Below are 17,388 nucleotides of genomic sequence, written 5' to 3' on the forward strand. Positions count from 1 at the left end.
CCAACCATGCACAATCACTGACATTATCATTATATTCCATTACCAGGCAAGGGTCTCAGTGCAGTTGACATAGTGTGCGATTATAGAGGTTATTGCTATTTAACTAGGCATAGTGCAAGTTAGCACCTACTTTTCCATTTTTGGAAAATTATTTCATATGTTGTTGATAAAGTTTATATCTGCAACTACATTGTATGATTTTAATGCACTAACAAAGTAAAAATAATTTTGTACTTACAATTACAGTCTGTTGATATCATCTTATGATTATGGTGTATTCATAAGCCACATATCCCAGTTGTAAGACACAGCCAGTGCAGACCACATATACAATAAGGTTTAGCGCTGAATGTTCAATTCTTTGTAAAAACGTGCCTAAAAGGAGGACACCCTTCTATTCAGCAGCTCACCAAAACAAATAGATCAGTAGTCCAGTGCGCGGTGTTTATCCATTTTTCGATTTATTTCTTGTGTTCGCAACACTTGCAGCAAGAGTTAACACCAGACACACACAGATGGGTATACTCAATTTAAAGAACATAAGGGAACAAAGGGCAGAGACACTCTTTTCACAACTGACTGAGGGCCTGATTCAGACCTGCTCGCGAGCGCATAGCGTTCGCAAGCGGGTCGATGGTGGCCCAGTGCAAATGTGCAGCGCGGCGCATGTGCAAGCCACATAGCGAGTGAGAACTTCACTCACTCCGGGGCTCGCAAAAAAACGGGCCGGCTGTTGATGTTGATCGACAGCTCGCCCCGTTTTGTAGCCGGGCAGGGTGGGTGGCTGCACAAATGGAGGCGTTCCCGAAGAAATGTCTGCCGTTTGTGGGTGGCCCTACTGACATCACTCGTGATGTCAGAAGTGGACTTCCTGCTCTATTAGAGCAGGAAGTCCACTTGGCATTGCGAGTGCTGAGACTCTACCTTAGGGTCTCCTCTCAATGCCAATTGTCGCGATAATCGTGACCATCGCCAGGCCGCTCGCACAAGCTGTGGGTGGTCACCCACAGCTATGTGAGCGGCCTGGAGGCATTCATTTAAAAAAAAATCCCTGATTCAGAGCGAGCGCTCGCAAATAGCGAGCGCCTCTGACTCAGGTCCTGAGAATAGAACCTGCACCTCAGATATTCAAGATTTTTTCACGACATTTACATTATTCGAAAAGACCATCACCAAAGAAAACAAACTATGGTGGGACACTGAAACCCTCAAGTGGTACCTCAAAAATCATCTAGTTCCAAAAGGCCCTAGAATTAAAAAAACACCAGCCAATCATAAGGACAATGACTGCTTCATAAAACAATAGGAACATATCTTGAAAGATTGCTCATTAAGATTATCAGAGTTGTTGATAGATACACAATCCAAAGAACTCACCCATCTAGCCCAAAAATTGATCGCTTGGATACACTTCTAGCTCCATATGAGCAAGACAAAGAATACCAAACACTAACAGAATTAACCAGTAATAAGTTACGCAAAGGAGAGGACAAACTGGTCTCCACCAAAATAGATAACATTTTGAGAGACAAATTTGGTGTCACAAAAACTAAAAGAATCAAAAGTAAACTATTAACACACGCAGTTAAATCTACAAGCAGATCTACAAAAAAACACCGTAATCAAAACATCTACAACAAAGGAGAGAAACCCAAGACCCCTATCTACAAAAAACTTAATCTCACGTACCAGGAATACAGGACTAGAATTCATTCCGAAAACACGTGTCCAACCACCAGAAGAGCTAAACACATCACCCCACGAACATCATCAGAAAGCTCTGACACCAGCAGTAGTGACACATAGTCATTTTCTCTATACAACATAGAAGAAGATGAACCCAGCCACATTCTGGTGAGACAATCATTAGAGCGGGGCTAATTCGTTACTCAATATAAGCACACACTTAACCAGTCCTCATAAGAGTTCAACAGATACAGGCAATGAACAGATAGTTTTTACACACAACAGCGAGGAAGACACACCGACCAGACAACTAAGTGTCACAGACAACACAATCAGAACACACCCTCATACACAATGTGCAGATCTTTTTTAGAGCTAACAACAAACCCCCAGCATCGAGATAACAAACCGACAACAAGAAAGCTAGAAGGGGATGCAGAGGAGGAGAGAGACATCAAAAGACACGACACGAGACAGGAGGACAGAACGGACAGGGTATATTCAACTTAAGTAGCACATCACTCAGTAAGAAGCATATATCAGTCCTTGACAAAGGCCTAAAATTTGCCCCCTCCACTAAACTGGACAAGTTTAATACCTACCTAGACATACATAGATTCACCAGAAAATTAACCTTGTTCTTCCAAAGAACACCATCAGTGCAACATAAACCAACAAACGACAGTTATCAGCACACGGAACACAAACCACAATCACGTTTTTATCCTACACATATGTCAGGACACTACATTACCACATTCACAAGCATGCTCGAAAGAGAACTTTGTAAACTTAGCGGTCAGAAACTCAAACATACGGTAGAAGAATGAACATGACCAGAAAAGAACTCATAGCATTAGAAGACCTAAAGAACAACAAGGAGATAATAATCAACTCGGCAGACAAGGGGGGGAGGCATAGTGATCATGAACAAAGATACAGTATGTACACGAAAGAGGCCAATAGAATACTCCAGGACACAACAACCTACGAACACCTTAGTCATGACCCCACAAAAGAGTACCAGGTAGAACTTAGGCAACTCCTGAAAGAAGGGTTAACCAAAGGGATTTTGACCACCATAGAATTTGAATTCCTAGACACATCTCGCCCCGTTATTCCGGTGTTTTATCATCTGCCTAAGGTGCACAAAAAACCCACAAATCCACCAGGTAGACCCATTACCAATTTCAGGTATTCAATAATTGTCGTCCAATCTGTCCCAGTATGTAGACACTTTTCTACAACCTTATGTAAAATCACAAAAATCATATTTAAAAGACACAACTGATATTTTGTTAAAATTAAAAGACATTACCTGGAAAAAGGATTACTGGCTTGATACGATGGATGTCACCTCATTGTACTCTGTCATTAAACATTAGGCACCATGAGCGCCAAACATTTTCTCGACAACGATCCATTAATGACACCTGGTAAATAATGCGGGACGAGCGCTCTGAGCCGTATTGTGTGTGATGCAGACTGAAAGTGGTAGGGGCAGCTAGATGTCGTGAGCGGTCCTCAAGCTCACGTGGAATAGATAATTACAGCAAAAAATTCACATCTATTTCCAGCGTGCAGCATTAATGACACCTGACCAGAGAGATTTTATCATCAACAGCATAATGTATATTCTAACACATAATTACTTATGATTTGACAGTGAGTTCTATCGACAGGTGACTGGGACAGCAATGAGGAAGAGGTTTGTGCCAATTTATGCAAACCTTTTCATGAGCCATTGGGAAGATCAGTTCATTTGGGCCAATCGCAGACTTGACGCAAACCTCGTCCTATGGACCAGATTTATACGGTAGATGACATATTCTTTATCTGGCAAAACGATCATCTGGCAGAACTTCATCAGTTACATCAATAGCAAGAATCATAATCTCCAGTTCACTACTCACTTCAGTAAAACACAGGCAACATTCCTTGATCTCAACATCCTGATTACAGACAATCAGATCCACACAAACAATCACCATAAGGCCGTAGATGTAAATAGCTTAATTCTGGCAACAAGTGGGCACCATCCAGATTGGCTTAACAGTATCTCAGTAAGCCAGTTTCAGAGAATCAAACAAAACTGCTCCAGAGATAGAGACTACATAGAACAGGGGAATAAACTGAAGGCCCAATTACAGGATAAACAATATGAGGTGACTAAAATAGATCAAGCATTTAATAGATTCAAAATGATGGATAGAGAAGCCCTGCTGCAGTATAAAGACAAGATCCATTCAATAGAAGACTCCAATAACATCTATTTCATAACAGAATATAGCATCCAAGCCACACGTGTCAAGCAGATCATCAAAAAACACTGGCCAATATTACTCGAAGACAACATTTTAGCGGGAGTACTGCCAGATGCTCCCATGGTAATATTCCGTATAGGAACTGACCTAAAAAACAAGTTGGTAAGAAATCACTTAGCTCCGACGAAACATACACAAACAACCCTTACCTAACTATGGAATAGTAAGAAGGAAGTAAACAAAGGAGGGTTTATAATTCAGTGGACAGTGCACAACCTGCACTACGACCAGAAAAAGGGATACGAAACCCATACGCATCTTCACATCCACTTCCAATCAATTTGAATGGAAAATCAAGGACAATATGACCTGTCACAGTAAGGGGGTCATTTATATCATTGAATTCCCTTGCAAAAAGCAATATATAGTCCGACGATTAGCCCATTAAAACAAAGACTAGGTGAGCATATACGGAACATCAAGGTTGGATGTGAAGATCATCCGATATCCCTACATTTTAAACAGTTCCATAATTCTGATCCCTCTAGAGTTTGCTGCAATAATATTAATACTACCCAACTGGAGGGGGGGTGACCATATAAAACACATCAATAAAGAAGAACTGAGAGCCATAATTACAATGGACACCTTGGCACCCAAAGGTCTAAATATAGACAATAAGGTGAGGTCTATAATTTGTGGTTAATCGCGTATATCCACTGCAATGCACATTACTCTGTTTTGGTTCAACCCATAATCTGGGGGTCGAGCTTTCAGTTTTGGGGCTCCAACCTTATGGAACTCACTTCCCCGCACAGTTCGAGAGGCCTCCACTCTAGAATCCTTCAAAAATAGACTCAAGACTTACCTCTTCACCCAAGCATTTCACTAATGTCCCTTGTTTAAGCTTATTTTGTGTTTTGTACTGTAAAGGCAAATGTAAAGCACTTTGAGTCCTTTAGGAGAAAAGCGCTATATAAATAAAATTATTATTATTATTATCCGCCTGTTAGGGTTTTATTAAACCCACAACTCTTTATGCTCCATAGGTAACAACACAGCAATGATTATAGACGACCGTATGGAAGTAACAGTTACCCTCTGTGAACACTGGCAAAGGTGAACCACAACTATGCTTAATTAAGCTTGCCTCATTATTATTTGTCCTATCGAACAACATAGTGACCAAAACAAATTTCATCAATATATGCTGTACAGTCTTGGAGGAGCCCCTCCCTTGTCTGCAGGCCTTATTGTGATGGATTCACCATCACACAATTTTAATGCTTGAAATTCATCATAAGAAAGATTTTTCGTTTTCTTAATACCCATATTCACTGATTTAGAGGCAGCTTCATCTACCAAAAACCCGCACGATGAAGAAGATATGCCCGTTTGTGAACAGTTATTCACAGAATAGTAAACACATTGGACAATCATCAAAAAAATGTTGGCCTTTGGTACAAACTGATAAGAGTTTACCTTTTCAGGACACTAATTTGCTTAATTGCTATAGAAGGGGACGTAATCTCAGGGACTCCCTGGTGCATAATGACCTGGTGCATAATGACATCACTGAGCGCGGACATTCCCGTGTGGCTCATTTGTTGTCTAAACCGAATGGCTGTTATAGGTGCACAGGCTGCACGACTTGCAGCCATATGGAAACAGGGCCATACATTACTCATCCCCACTCAGGGATCAGGATCCCTATTAATCATGTGCTAACATGTTCAACCAAATATGTTGTTTATGTAATTAAGTGTCCATGTGGTCTTGCTAATGTGGGCAAGACCATTTGTATGTTCAAAGAACGAGCAGTACAACATAGATCAGTCATACGGTTGGCTATTCAAGGCAAAGATATTGACCAGCCGATTGCTCGCCACTTTTGTGAGGCTAAACATTTACTTTCAACTCTTAGCTATTAGTTGATCATGTCCCCCCATTAATTAAAGGGGGTGATCGTGACAACATGTTGCTTTGTTTAGCGGCTCGCTGGATCTTTAGGTTGAATACCCTGTCACCGAAGGGTCTGAATGAATTCATCAGCTATATGTCTTATTTGTGAGAGATTATTCTTATGGGTTATACAGTAAAGGCCCTTATGTGGGTTGTGGTTATCTCTAACATAAATGCTGAATTTTGATTTACATACATGCTTTTGAACTAAAATGTGTTTATCTTAATAGACAGATTTTGAGGTACCGCTATAAATCTATATTCTTTGCTATTTGTTTATGTTTACCATGTATTGTGTAATATGGAGCCATTTTGGTCGCTATTTCAGTTACTTTCTCCAGAGCTACTTTTTATGTTTTATGTTCTAAACACTTCCGATTGTTTTGTTGTCATTGGGTTTCCACGGCATCCATGTGACCTCCTCTGCTCCCTGTCACGGATGACGTCATCATGTCTGTGGCCGGAAGCACAGGAGACCACAGACGATGCGCATGAGGGTGATTGTGGCAGGTATATAGGTAAGCACTGCATGTTTGCTATTTGTCCTTGAAAAAAGATGAAGAAAAAACATCTGAAATGTTGGTGTTACCAGATGATGTGCTGTGATTATTTCTAAGTCCACGGAGTGCTGCCATATCTTGCGTATATATATATATATATATATATATATCAATCAGCACAACAGCCCGGCACTCAGGAAAGCCTACCATAGGCTATATGTGCTCTGGTGCCCTCCTTAGGAGGAAATCGCCTCCATGTATATACACAACGAATTTGCAGGCGGCACTCAGAGACTTCCATAGATGTGAAAGAAGTTTATTCAAACATCGTGCAAAGACTTCAACAATTCCTGATGAACGGGACTAGTTCCCCGAAACGTTGAAGTCTTTGCACGATGTTTGAATAAACTTCTTTCACGTCTATGGAAGTCTCTGCGTACCGCCTGCAAATTCATTGTGTGTATATATATATGCACTGTATAAACAATATACATATTAATGGGTCCAGCTCTCCCAGGTATCAACTAATATGCCTTGGTGCCTGCATTGAAATATTAGATACTTATGGTAAGATGCAGCACTCATAGGACTTGTGAGAAGTATTTATTCCAAAAGTTAGACAATCAGCAACTTTTCAGTGCCTATATCGTGGCGACACATTGTCTTCAGGCTAACATACAAACGAAGCGACATACCTTAAATACAGACATCATGTTACAAGTGAACACCTCCCTGAGCAGGACTAACCTCCTAACCAGGGGGCGCATACTAAATTACATCATAACTGCTATACAATAGTGCTCCCATCACCAAGGGGAGATTATTGCGATCAGAGGGTTTGGTATATAGTGCAGTATTAATCACTTCATTATTCAATGAAATCTGTAATCCAGGAAGTTGACCACAGAAGTATTAATGTTGTATGTTAGCTTAACTGGACGATCCTTCGCATTGTGTTGCTCATTGACCTTTACAAACGCCTCCTACCACGCCAGAATATGAGAAAATCGTCTATAAACCTTCTATAATAGACAATGTTATTGGATATATGAGTATCAGTAAAAAATATATCCCTTTCTACCTCAATCATATACATATTGCTATACGATGGGGCCAAACTGGACCGCATCACACAGCCAATACGTTGGAAGTTTAAGTATGAGGGAAAAAAGTTCAATAACAAGATCAATATCTGGTCTTTCATAGCAAGGGTGACCTGTCAATAACTGTCTGACTGCATCAATTACTGAGTGGAGATCCTACTAACGTTATAATTCTGTGCAATAGAGTAGGGACTTACAGTAAAGTGAGGTCCCTTGACGAGGGCTGCTAGCTTAAATACATTCATCAATACATGAACCAAAACCCCACTGTTTATTATTATTGTTAGCTATTATGGTGAGTTCAGTGCCCCTGTGATTTCCATCTAAACAACGTGGTCACATACCCTGTTGCACCCCAAATCTAGGAATGGTGAGTGCAGTGGATTAGTGCTGTATATATATATATATATATATATATACACACAAACACACACTCTAGGACAAAGTTTATTGTCACATTCTTTAAATGCCTTGGTGACTCATGCTTTATAGATTAGCTTCATATCATGTTATCATTAATTTGGTATTTGCACATTATGTTTATATGCATTGTGTGATGTGGTTTCACATTCTCTGTTAATTTAACTTAATTAATTATATATCTGTTATGATTACTTCCACAAAGTTATTTCCTTGGGCTTCATGATTTACGGATTTGCTGGTACTAGAGCAAGGTGTTTGGTAATATTGATTTTTGTTTTTTTTATGTAAAATTATTGTCTTACTTTAAAAAAACAAATATGATGACATGTGTACATAAACTTGTGTTTTAAATTTTTTTCAAGAAATCTTATAATTATAATTGCAATTGTCATTTTGATTGTTATGTTGGGTGCTATACATACTTTTTTTTTTACTAATTTAACTCGAGGAAGAATATTGAAAATTTAAATTTTTTCTGGTTTTGCCTTCATAATTCTTTAAAAAATATATATTATCTATCTATCTATCTAATTATATCTGTCTGTCTGTCTGTCTGTCTGTCTGTCTGTCTGTCTGTCACTAATCTACAGTGCCTGCAGGAGACTTTGCTTGTTCTGATAAATCAAAAGGGAAATTCACTATTGTACACATATTATTCTTTGTTTAACCAATATATAGCAAAGCGTTCTAGACAGGAAGGAATAAATTGTCCTTGGTCATAATAGATTAAACTGTCAGAAAGTGATCCCTTTTCTTTAATAGCATCCTTGTATCAGTCAGTGTGTAAAAAATGAAGGGATTTATTTGTCACAGTGCCATAGCTAGCGCTTCCAGCGCCCAGTGCAGGCCACATCCCCTCCGCATGATGTCACATGGAGGGGGCGTGGCCTGCACCCGGGGCTGGGAGCGGGTAATTACAGCAATGGCCGGAGCACCCTCAGGATGCTGTAAGGGCAGCATTGTGACCGCCTGGAGCGTCCTGTTGCAAAGATTCTGGCAGCAGGGTGCTGTGACAGGCACCCTGCTAGTCAGATGCAGAAGATGTGGGTGAGCTCACAGACCACTGTGCTCTGTGTGACCGCTCCGCTCGCACACCCCTAGTTACGGCCCTGATTTGTTATACAGCAAAAAATCTGCAGTTTTCTCCAAAGAATGAAAACTACACAAAAGGAGAGAGTAATGGTAATAAAGACACTGAAGCAACTTTTATATATATATATATATATATATATATATATATATATATATATATTAGGGGTGTGCACCGGCCACTTTTCGTGTTTTGTGTTTTGGTTTTGGATCTGGATCTTTCTTCGTGTTTTGGATCTGGATTGGTTTTGCCAAAACCACCCTTCCGTGTTTTGGGTTCTGGGTTTTGTGTTTTGGATCTGTATTTTTTTGAAAAAAAGCATAAAAACAGCTAAAATCACAGAATTTGTAGGTTTTTCTGCTCCTATGCTATTATTAACCTCAATAACCTTAATTTCCACTCATTTCCAGTCTATTCTGAATACCTCACACCTCACAATAGTGTTTTTATGTCCAAAAGGTTGCACCGAGGTAGCTGGATGACTATGCTAAGCGACACGAGTGGGCGGCACAAACACGTGACCCATCTAGGCGTGAAACTGCAGTGGCAGACAGGATGGCATTGAAAAACTAGGCCCCAAACTGTACATAATGCAAAGAAAAAAAAGAGGTGCAAGATGGAATTGTCCTTGGGCCCTCCCACCCACCCTTATGTTGTATAAACAGGACATGCACACTTTAACAAACCAATCATTTCAGCGCCAGGGTCTGCCACACAACTGTGGCTGAAATGATTGGTTCGTTTGGGCCCCCACAAAACAAGCTGGCAATTAATCTGTCCCTGCACAAACTGGCTCTACGGAGGCAAGAAGTCGTCCTCATCCTCCTCATCCACAGATTCCTCACCCTCTTCAGTGTTATGTACATCCTCATCCTCACAGAGTATTAATTCGTCCCTGCTGGAACCACAGGTCCCTCTGTACGTTCTGGAGGCTGGTCTCCCTGGAAGAGTTGATCATTCATTTTATGAACATCATCTTCTCCACATTTTGTGGAAGCAACCTCCTACACCTTTCGCTAACAAGGTTCCCGGCTGCACTAAACACTCTTTCGGAGTACACACTGGAGGGGGGGCAACTCAGGTAAAATAGAGCCAGTTTGTACAGGGACCTCCAAATTGCTTCTTTTTCCTGCCAGTACAGGTACGGACTGTCTGACATGCCTACTTGGATGCTGTCACCGATGTAATCCTTTAACAGACAGACGCACGCTTGTCGCTGCTGCTTAGAGGATTCAAGTGCGGCTACAGCCCACACAATTCACAAAGACAGAAAAAAAAAAAGAATATTTTTATTGTTTGTGGAGCACACTTTGAGGGTTACACCACCCTCTAAAAGACAGACGCACGCTTGTCGCTGCTGCTTTGAGGATGCAAGTGCGGCTACAGCCCACACAATTCACAAAGACAGAAAAAAGAAGAAGAATATTTTTATTCTTTGTGTAGCACACTTTGAGGGTGTCACCACCCTTTAACAGACAGACGCACGCTTGTCACTGCTGCTTTAAGGATGCAGGTGCGGCTACAGCCCACACATTTCACAAAGACCGAAAAAAAAAGAACAATATTTTAATTGTTTGTGTAGCACACTTTGAGGGTGTCACCACCCTTTAACAGACAGACGCACGCTTGTCGCTGCTGCTTTAAGGATGCAGGTGCGGCTACAGCCCACACAATTCACAAAGACAGAAAAAAGAAGAATATTTTTATTGTTTGTGTAGCACACTTTGAGGGTGTCACCACCCTTTAACAGACAGACGCACGCTTGTCGCTGCTGCTTTGAGGATGCAAGTGCGGCTACATCGCACACAAGTCACAAACACATAAAAAAAATAGTTTTTTATTTTTTGGAGCACTTTGAGAGTTACACCACCCTTTAACAGACAGACGCACGCTTGTCGCTGCTGCTTTAAGGATGCAGGTGCGGCTACAGCCCACACATTTCACAAAGACCGAAAAAAAAGAACAATATTTTAATTGTTTGTGTAGCACACTTTGAGGGTGTCACCACCCTTTAACAGACCGACGCACGCTTGTCGCTGCTGCTTTGTGGATGCAGGTGGAATCTAGACGGGATTTGGAACCGAGGACACACTACCTCCATCAATTGTCTAAATCCCACTGCACTAATGTCGGATACCGGACGCACGTCTAACACCAACATAGCAGTCAAGGCCTCAGTTATACGTTTTGCTTCAGGATGACTGCTGTCGTACTTCATCCTCATCGCTAGGGACTGTTGGAGGGTCAATTGTTTAGTAAAAGTAGTGATGTTCCTACTTCCTCTCTGGGATGATGAACAACTCCCAGCAGCAGCAACAGCACTAGTAGGAAGTGGTTCTTGATCTTTCCCTATTTTATTTTTATCAGAGAAAGTTTGGTCCTCCATTTATGTTATATTGATATATATACGTGCGGCTAAAGCGCACACAAACACAGAAAATATTTTTTTATTTTTGCTGGAGAGTAGTGCACTTTGTGGGTTACACCACCCTTTAAGAAATGAGCCAGCCGGCTCTTTACTTATGGGACACAGGCGCACGCTTGGCGCTGCTCCTTTGTTGATGCACGTGCAGCCACAGTGCACACAAGTCACAAACACAGAAAATATATATTTTTTTGGTTTGGAGTGTACTTTGGGGGTTACAGAACCCTTTAACGGTCAAGCCAGCCGGCCCTTTACTTATGACACAGGCGCACGCTTGGCACTACTTTGTTGATGCACGTGCGGCTACTGCGCACACAATTCACAAACACAGAAAATATTTTTTTTTTTGGTTTGGACTGGAGTGTACTTTCGGGGGTTACAGCACCCTTTAACGGTCAAGCCAGCCGGCCCTTTACTTATGACACAGGCGCACGCTTGGCACTACTTTGTTGATGCACGTGCGGCTACTGCGCACACAATTCACAAACACAGAAAATAAATTTTTTTTCGGTTTGGACTGGAGTGTACTTTGGGGGTTACAGCACCCTTTAACGGTCAAGCCAGCTGGCCCTTTACTTATGACACAGGCGCACGCTTGGCACTACTTTGTTGATGCACATGCGGCTACTGCGCACACAATTCACAAACACAGAAAATAATTTTTTTTTTGGTTTGGACTGGAGTGTACTTTCGGGGGTTACAGCACCCTTAACGGTCAAGCCAGCCGGCCCTTTACTTATGACACAGGAGCACGCTTGGCACTACTTTGTTGATGCACGTGCGGCTACTGCACACACAATTCACAAACACAGAAAATAATTTTTTTTTTGGTTTGGACTGGAGTGTACTTTCGGGGGTTACAGCACCCTTTAACGGTCAAGCCAGCCGGCCCTTTACTTATGACACAGGCGCACGCTTGGCACTACTTTGTTGATGCACGTGCGGCTACTGCGCACACAATTCACAAACACAGAAAATAATTTTTTTTTCGGTTTGGACTGGAGTGTACTTTGGGGGTTACAGCACCCTTTAACGGTCAAGCCAGCTGGCCCTTTACTTATGACACAGGCGCACGCTTGGCACTACTTTGTTGATGCACATGCGGCTACTGCGCACACAATTCACAAACACAGAAAATAATTTTTTTTTTGGTTTGGACTGGAGTGTACTTTCGGGGGTTACAGCACCCTTAACGGTCAAGCCAGCCGGCCCTTTACTTATGACACAGGCGCACGCTTGGCACTACTTTGTTGATGCACGTGCGGCTACTGCGCACACAATTCACAAACACAGAAAATAATTTTTTTTTTGGTTTGGACTGGAGTGTACTTTCGGGGGTTACAGCACCCTTAACGGTCAAGCCAGCCGGCCCTTTACTTATGACACAGGCGCACGCTTGGCACTACTTTGTTGATGCACGTGCGGCTACTGCGCACACAATTCACAAACACAGAAAATAATTTTTTTTTTGGTTTGGACTGGAGTGTACTTTCGGGGGTTACAGCACCCTTAACGGTCAAGCCAGCCGGCCCTTTACTTATGACACAGGCGCACTCTTGGCACTACTTTGTTGATGCACGTGCGGCTACTGCGCACACAATTCACAAACACAGAAAATCATTTTTTTTTGGTTTGGACTGGAGTGTACTTTCGGGGGTTACAGCACCCTTTAACGGTCAAGCCAGCCGGCCCTTTACTTATGACACAGGCGCACGCTTGGCACTACTTTGTTGATGCACGTGCGGCTACTGCGCACACAATTCACAAACACAGAAAATATATTATTTTTTTAGCACTTGGGGGGAGCACCCCTGATGGACAGAGCACCCCCTGGACAACACTACAGCACCTCTTTAGGACTGGGACACTGCACAGGACTTTGGAGTGGACACAGCCCCTATGGAGAACTGACTGCACAACACAGTCCAGCCAGCCCCTATGGACTTTGAAGTAGTGGACACAGCCCCTATTAACAACAGCAGCACAGCACAACACAGCCAGCCCCTATGGACTTTGAAGTAGTGGACAACAGCAGCACTACACTACACTACACTACACAGCCCTAACTCCCACCCTCCCTCTTCACTGTCCACAGCCGAGTGAGAAAATGGCGCCGACTTGGGTACCTTATATAGGATCCAAAACCCGCGAGACTCGGAAGGCGGGATGATGACGTTTTGCCTCGATTTCAGATCCGAGTCAGGCGGGAAAAGTCGAGCCTGATTCGGATCGGACTCGGATCGGGGGGGCTCGGGGGGGTTCGGATTTCAGAAATCCGAACCCGCTCACCCCTAATATATATATATATTGTCTTGTCGACAAGCAGTATGGTGACCCCGGAATGCAGACAGTTATATTAACAAATGTGAAATGGTACTTGAAGCATTGTATGTGTGCCGCCAGTACAGTTGCAAACGTGACAGTAAATCATGATGCTGAAGACACGATATGCATCGCTATCACCTCCAGCCCACCATAGCGAAATCACAAGATCCCTGTCCGGCAGGCCCTGCCTTATTGAAGGTAATGGGTTATTGCCATCTGATGGTGGCATTATCCCATGCATGCAAGAACTGAAAAGCTATGCAGTCCTGCTTTCTATTTACATACCAGTAACACTTAATTCTGCTGTTAATGTGGAAACAGCAGTTTCTGGATGTTTTAAGGGCAGATAAATAGGCCCATCTGTCAATCGGTATCCGGACTATAGATTGACAGTTAAAAGGTTGACAATGTCTAGATAGACACCAGATGTTAGACATGCAATAGGTCGACAGTGACAAAAGGTCGACACACTAAACATTAACATAGAACAAGACATAGAACATAGAACATAGAAGAAGGTCAGCAGGCCCAAATGGTCGACAGTGTCAAAAGGTCTATATAAAACTGGTCAACACACAAATGGTCGACACATTTTTTTTTTTTTTTTTTGTTAGTGTTAGGCACTTACAGGAGAGTTAGGGTTAAGAACTTACTCCAACGGTTAGGGTTAGGCACCAGGAGTGAGTACCCTTCCGTTAGTGTTAGGCACTTACCGAAGGGTTAGTGTTATGCACTAAAAGGGACGGCTAGCAGACGCCTACCCCGACAGTTATGGTTAGGCACCAGGAGGGAGGGTTAGGCATCAAGGGGAGGGTTAGGATGAGGATTGTACCTGTCGACCGTCTTCCATGTCGACATTTAGTGTGTCGACATTATTTCCCTGTCAACCTTTTGTCTAACAACTGGTGTCTATCTAGACATTGTCTACCTTTTAACTGTCTATCTTTTATACCATACTCCTGTCACTCCACCTTTATCCAATCAGAATGTGTCTGTCTAAGGGGTTCACAAGCACTGTGGTAGGTATTAAATACAGGTAAATCAAATATACTGATAGTCACATCAGCATGATAATAATAATATATGCCAACTTAGTTGCAAATGCTAAAGAACCTAATAGTAGTTATATAGAATTGTGTTTCTCATCAATAGGCATCCAATGCAGGACTTGACCTGTGCCAGGCACTATTCTGATGTGTGTTACACAAATAAGTGTTTCCATAGATTTTAAACTCACATTTTAAATGTGTGGTATCTATAGTGCATAGGCTGTGTTAAATCAAGGGTATTCAACATGTGGCCCTCCAGCTGCTGCAGAACTACACATCCCAGCATGCCCTGCCACAGTTTTAGCATACCTTTATAGCAAGGTGTATTGAGAGAGGAGGAGGCCCGTGTGCAGTCTCTCCGTCCTCTCTATCCGGAACTGCAGAGCATTAGTGAGCACTAGTAGACGCTAACATTGTGCCAGAGTCTACTGCACATGCGCGGGTCTTCAGGGAAATGGCGCAGCGGCCATTTTCTCAGCTATTTGTCTACTGTGCAAAATGCCGGGAAAATGTCCATTGCGCCATTGTTTTTGTGATTTGTACAGCTCTGGCACTGCCAACGCGGGACTCCGGAGAGATAAGTATTGAAGAAATGGGTGCAGGGGGTGCACCCATTACAGATATGTCACTGCCTAATAACAAAACTGTGGCAGAGCATGCTGAGATCTGAAGTTCCACAACACCTGTAGGGACACATTGAATACCCCTGTATTAAAGCACGTGTACTGTATATCTCAACAGTCACTGATATTAGATGGTTACTGTAAGTGAGGTACAGGTCCTATCTGTTGTAATAAAATCATTTGTGATTGCATTCATCTAAGTAGTAGTCTGGCAGAACTTCGCCCAGGAGTAAAAGGAGGTCTACAACATATGTGTAATATTGTTATTTCTTCTCCAATTTTTGGTATTTGTACTATTTATGAGCATGCTTTTTATTATATGTATTGTGATTTTGTTATTTGTGGAGTGCTCAATATTTCCTGCTTGCTGCTTAGTATTAAAGATACAATTTTTTTTATATAAAAGTTGGTCCATTGATATTTATATTACCTGTACGGTACTAGTGCTCCTTTTTATAGTGTTTCAATTTTTCTTTAGGAGTCTTAGCAGCTATTGAGTACAGATAATTAGATATTATATAATTACTATACTATTGTGCTATTTGCCTTTTGTAACTTTGCCCATGAGCAGTCGCATCACAAGGGGGGTTCGGACCTCACCCGGGTGTCACCCGCCCATGAGGTCTCTATTTTAGATGGATTCTTGCTGTATTTATTGCAATTAATGAAATTATTTTTCTCACACTCTTTGTTTCCCTGATTTTCCACTGCCACTTTAAGCTTAAAGGCCTAGTGCTGCTTCCAATTTTGGGAAGATCCCATGCATTTTTTTATTAACGATAACATAAAACGCTGCACAAATCCTCTTAGACTGAGGCTACAAATTTTTCAGTACAATTTTGCTGCATTTTGCTATAGTGCAGGTCATATTTTGCGGATTAATATCTGTGGAAGGTGGTTTAATTACTGACCCAGCAATATAGATTAACTCACATGTGCATGATTAAAGACATACGCAAACTATGACCTCTTGGTGGTGCCTGATGACTGGAGTTTTTAACCAATCTGATGGTTTCTGTACTTGTAATGGTTTTGCAGAAGTTCTAACCTTAGTAAATTGTCTGGATGCAAAACTACAGTTAGAAGGCTGCAAACCTGCTGCTTAGTAAATTCCCCCCATACTCTTCAAGGGATGCAGTCATAAGGACATCATAATGTCGTCACCACAAAGTCGACAGGCAACATGTTGACATCCTCAAAATGCTGACATGATCACAATATCGACATGTGAAATGCAGACATTCTCAGAATGTTGACTTTAGGGTTAGGCTGTGGTTTAGTAGGATTAGGCACTAGGGGAGGATAGAGTTATGCACTGGGGGAAGATTACAGTGAGGAAGTGTTTAGGGACAGGGGAAGAGTACTCACCGGAATGCTGAAGAATCAGATGACTCCACCGGTACTGCTCATCAAGTGACTGCTGGGACACAGAAGCTGCCGCTGAATACGCTACTGCCATCAGGACCAGATAAGACACTTGCAAAGCTACCAGGAATGATTTGTCGACATTCTATTATGTCAACATTTCAGCAGTGCACACATGATGAATGTTGACATGATATAGAATACCACACCTTTACAAAGTATTTAGCATTCCCTGAAATCATACGTTTTGGTTGAAGCTTATAATATTTCTCAAGTAATCTACTATAAATTCACCTAATTTACCCCAATCCTCTATCAATTTTATCCAAACATCTGTTCCTTTTTGCATCTTATTTACATAAATTCTCCTATAGAATGTTATGAACTCCTGAAGGAATCTTCAACCACTTAGGGTACTTAGGCCAGGTAAATACATTGGGTGTCCCCGACGTGTAGAAGGCTCTGAACTCATAAGCTAGCACTGAGTGTTGGCAAAGACCCAAACAAGGGGTGCGGAGTCTAACCCGCCGGCGGTCTTCACCATGGACCCCCGCAAAGAGGCTTGGACTTTGC

The sequence above is a fragment of the Taudactylus pleione genome, unplaced genomic scaffold (assembly GCF_031769625.1).
Source record: "Taudactylus pleione unplaced genomic scaffold, aTauple2 ptg000080l, whole genome shotgun sequence".
NCBI classification, from domain to species: Eukaryota; Metazoa; Chordata; class Amphibia; order Anura; family Myobatrachidae; genus Taudactylus; species Taudactylus pleione.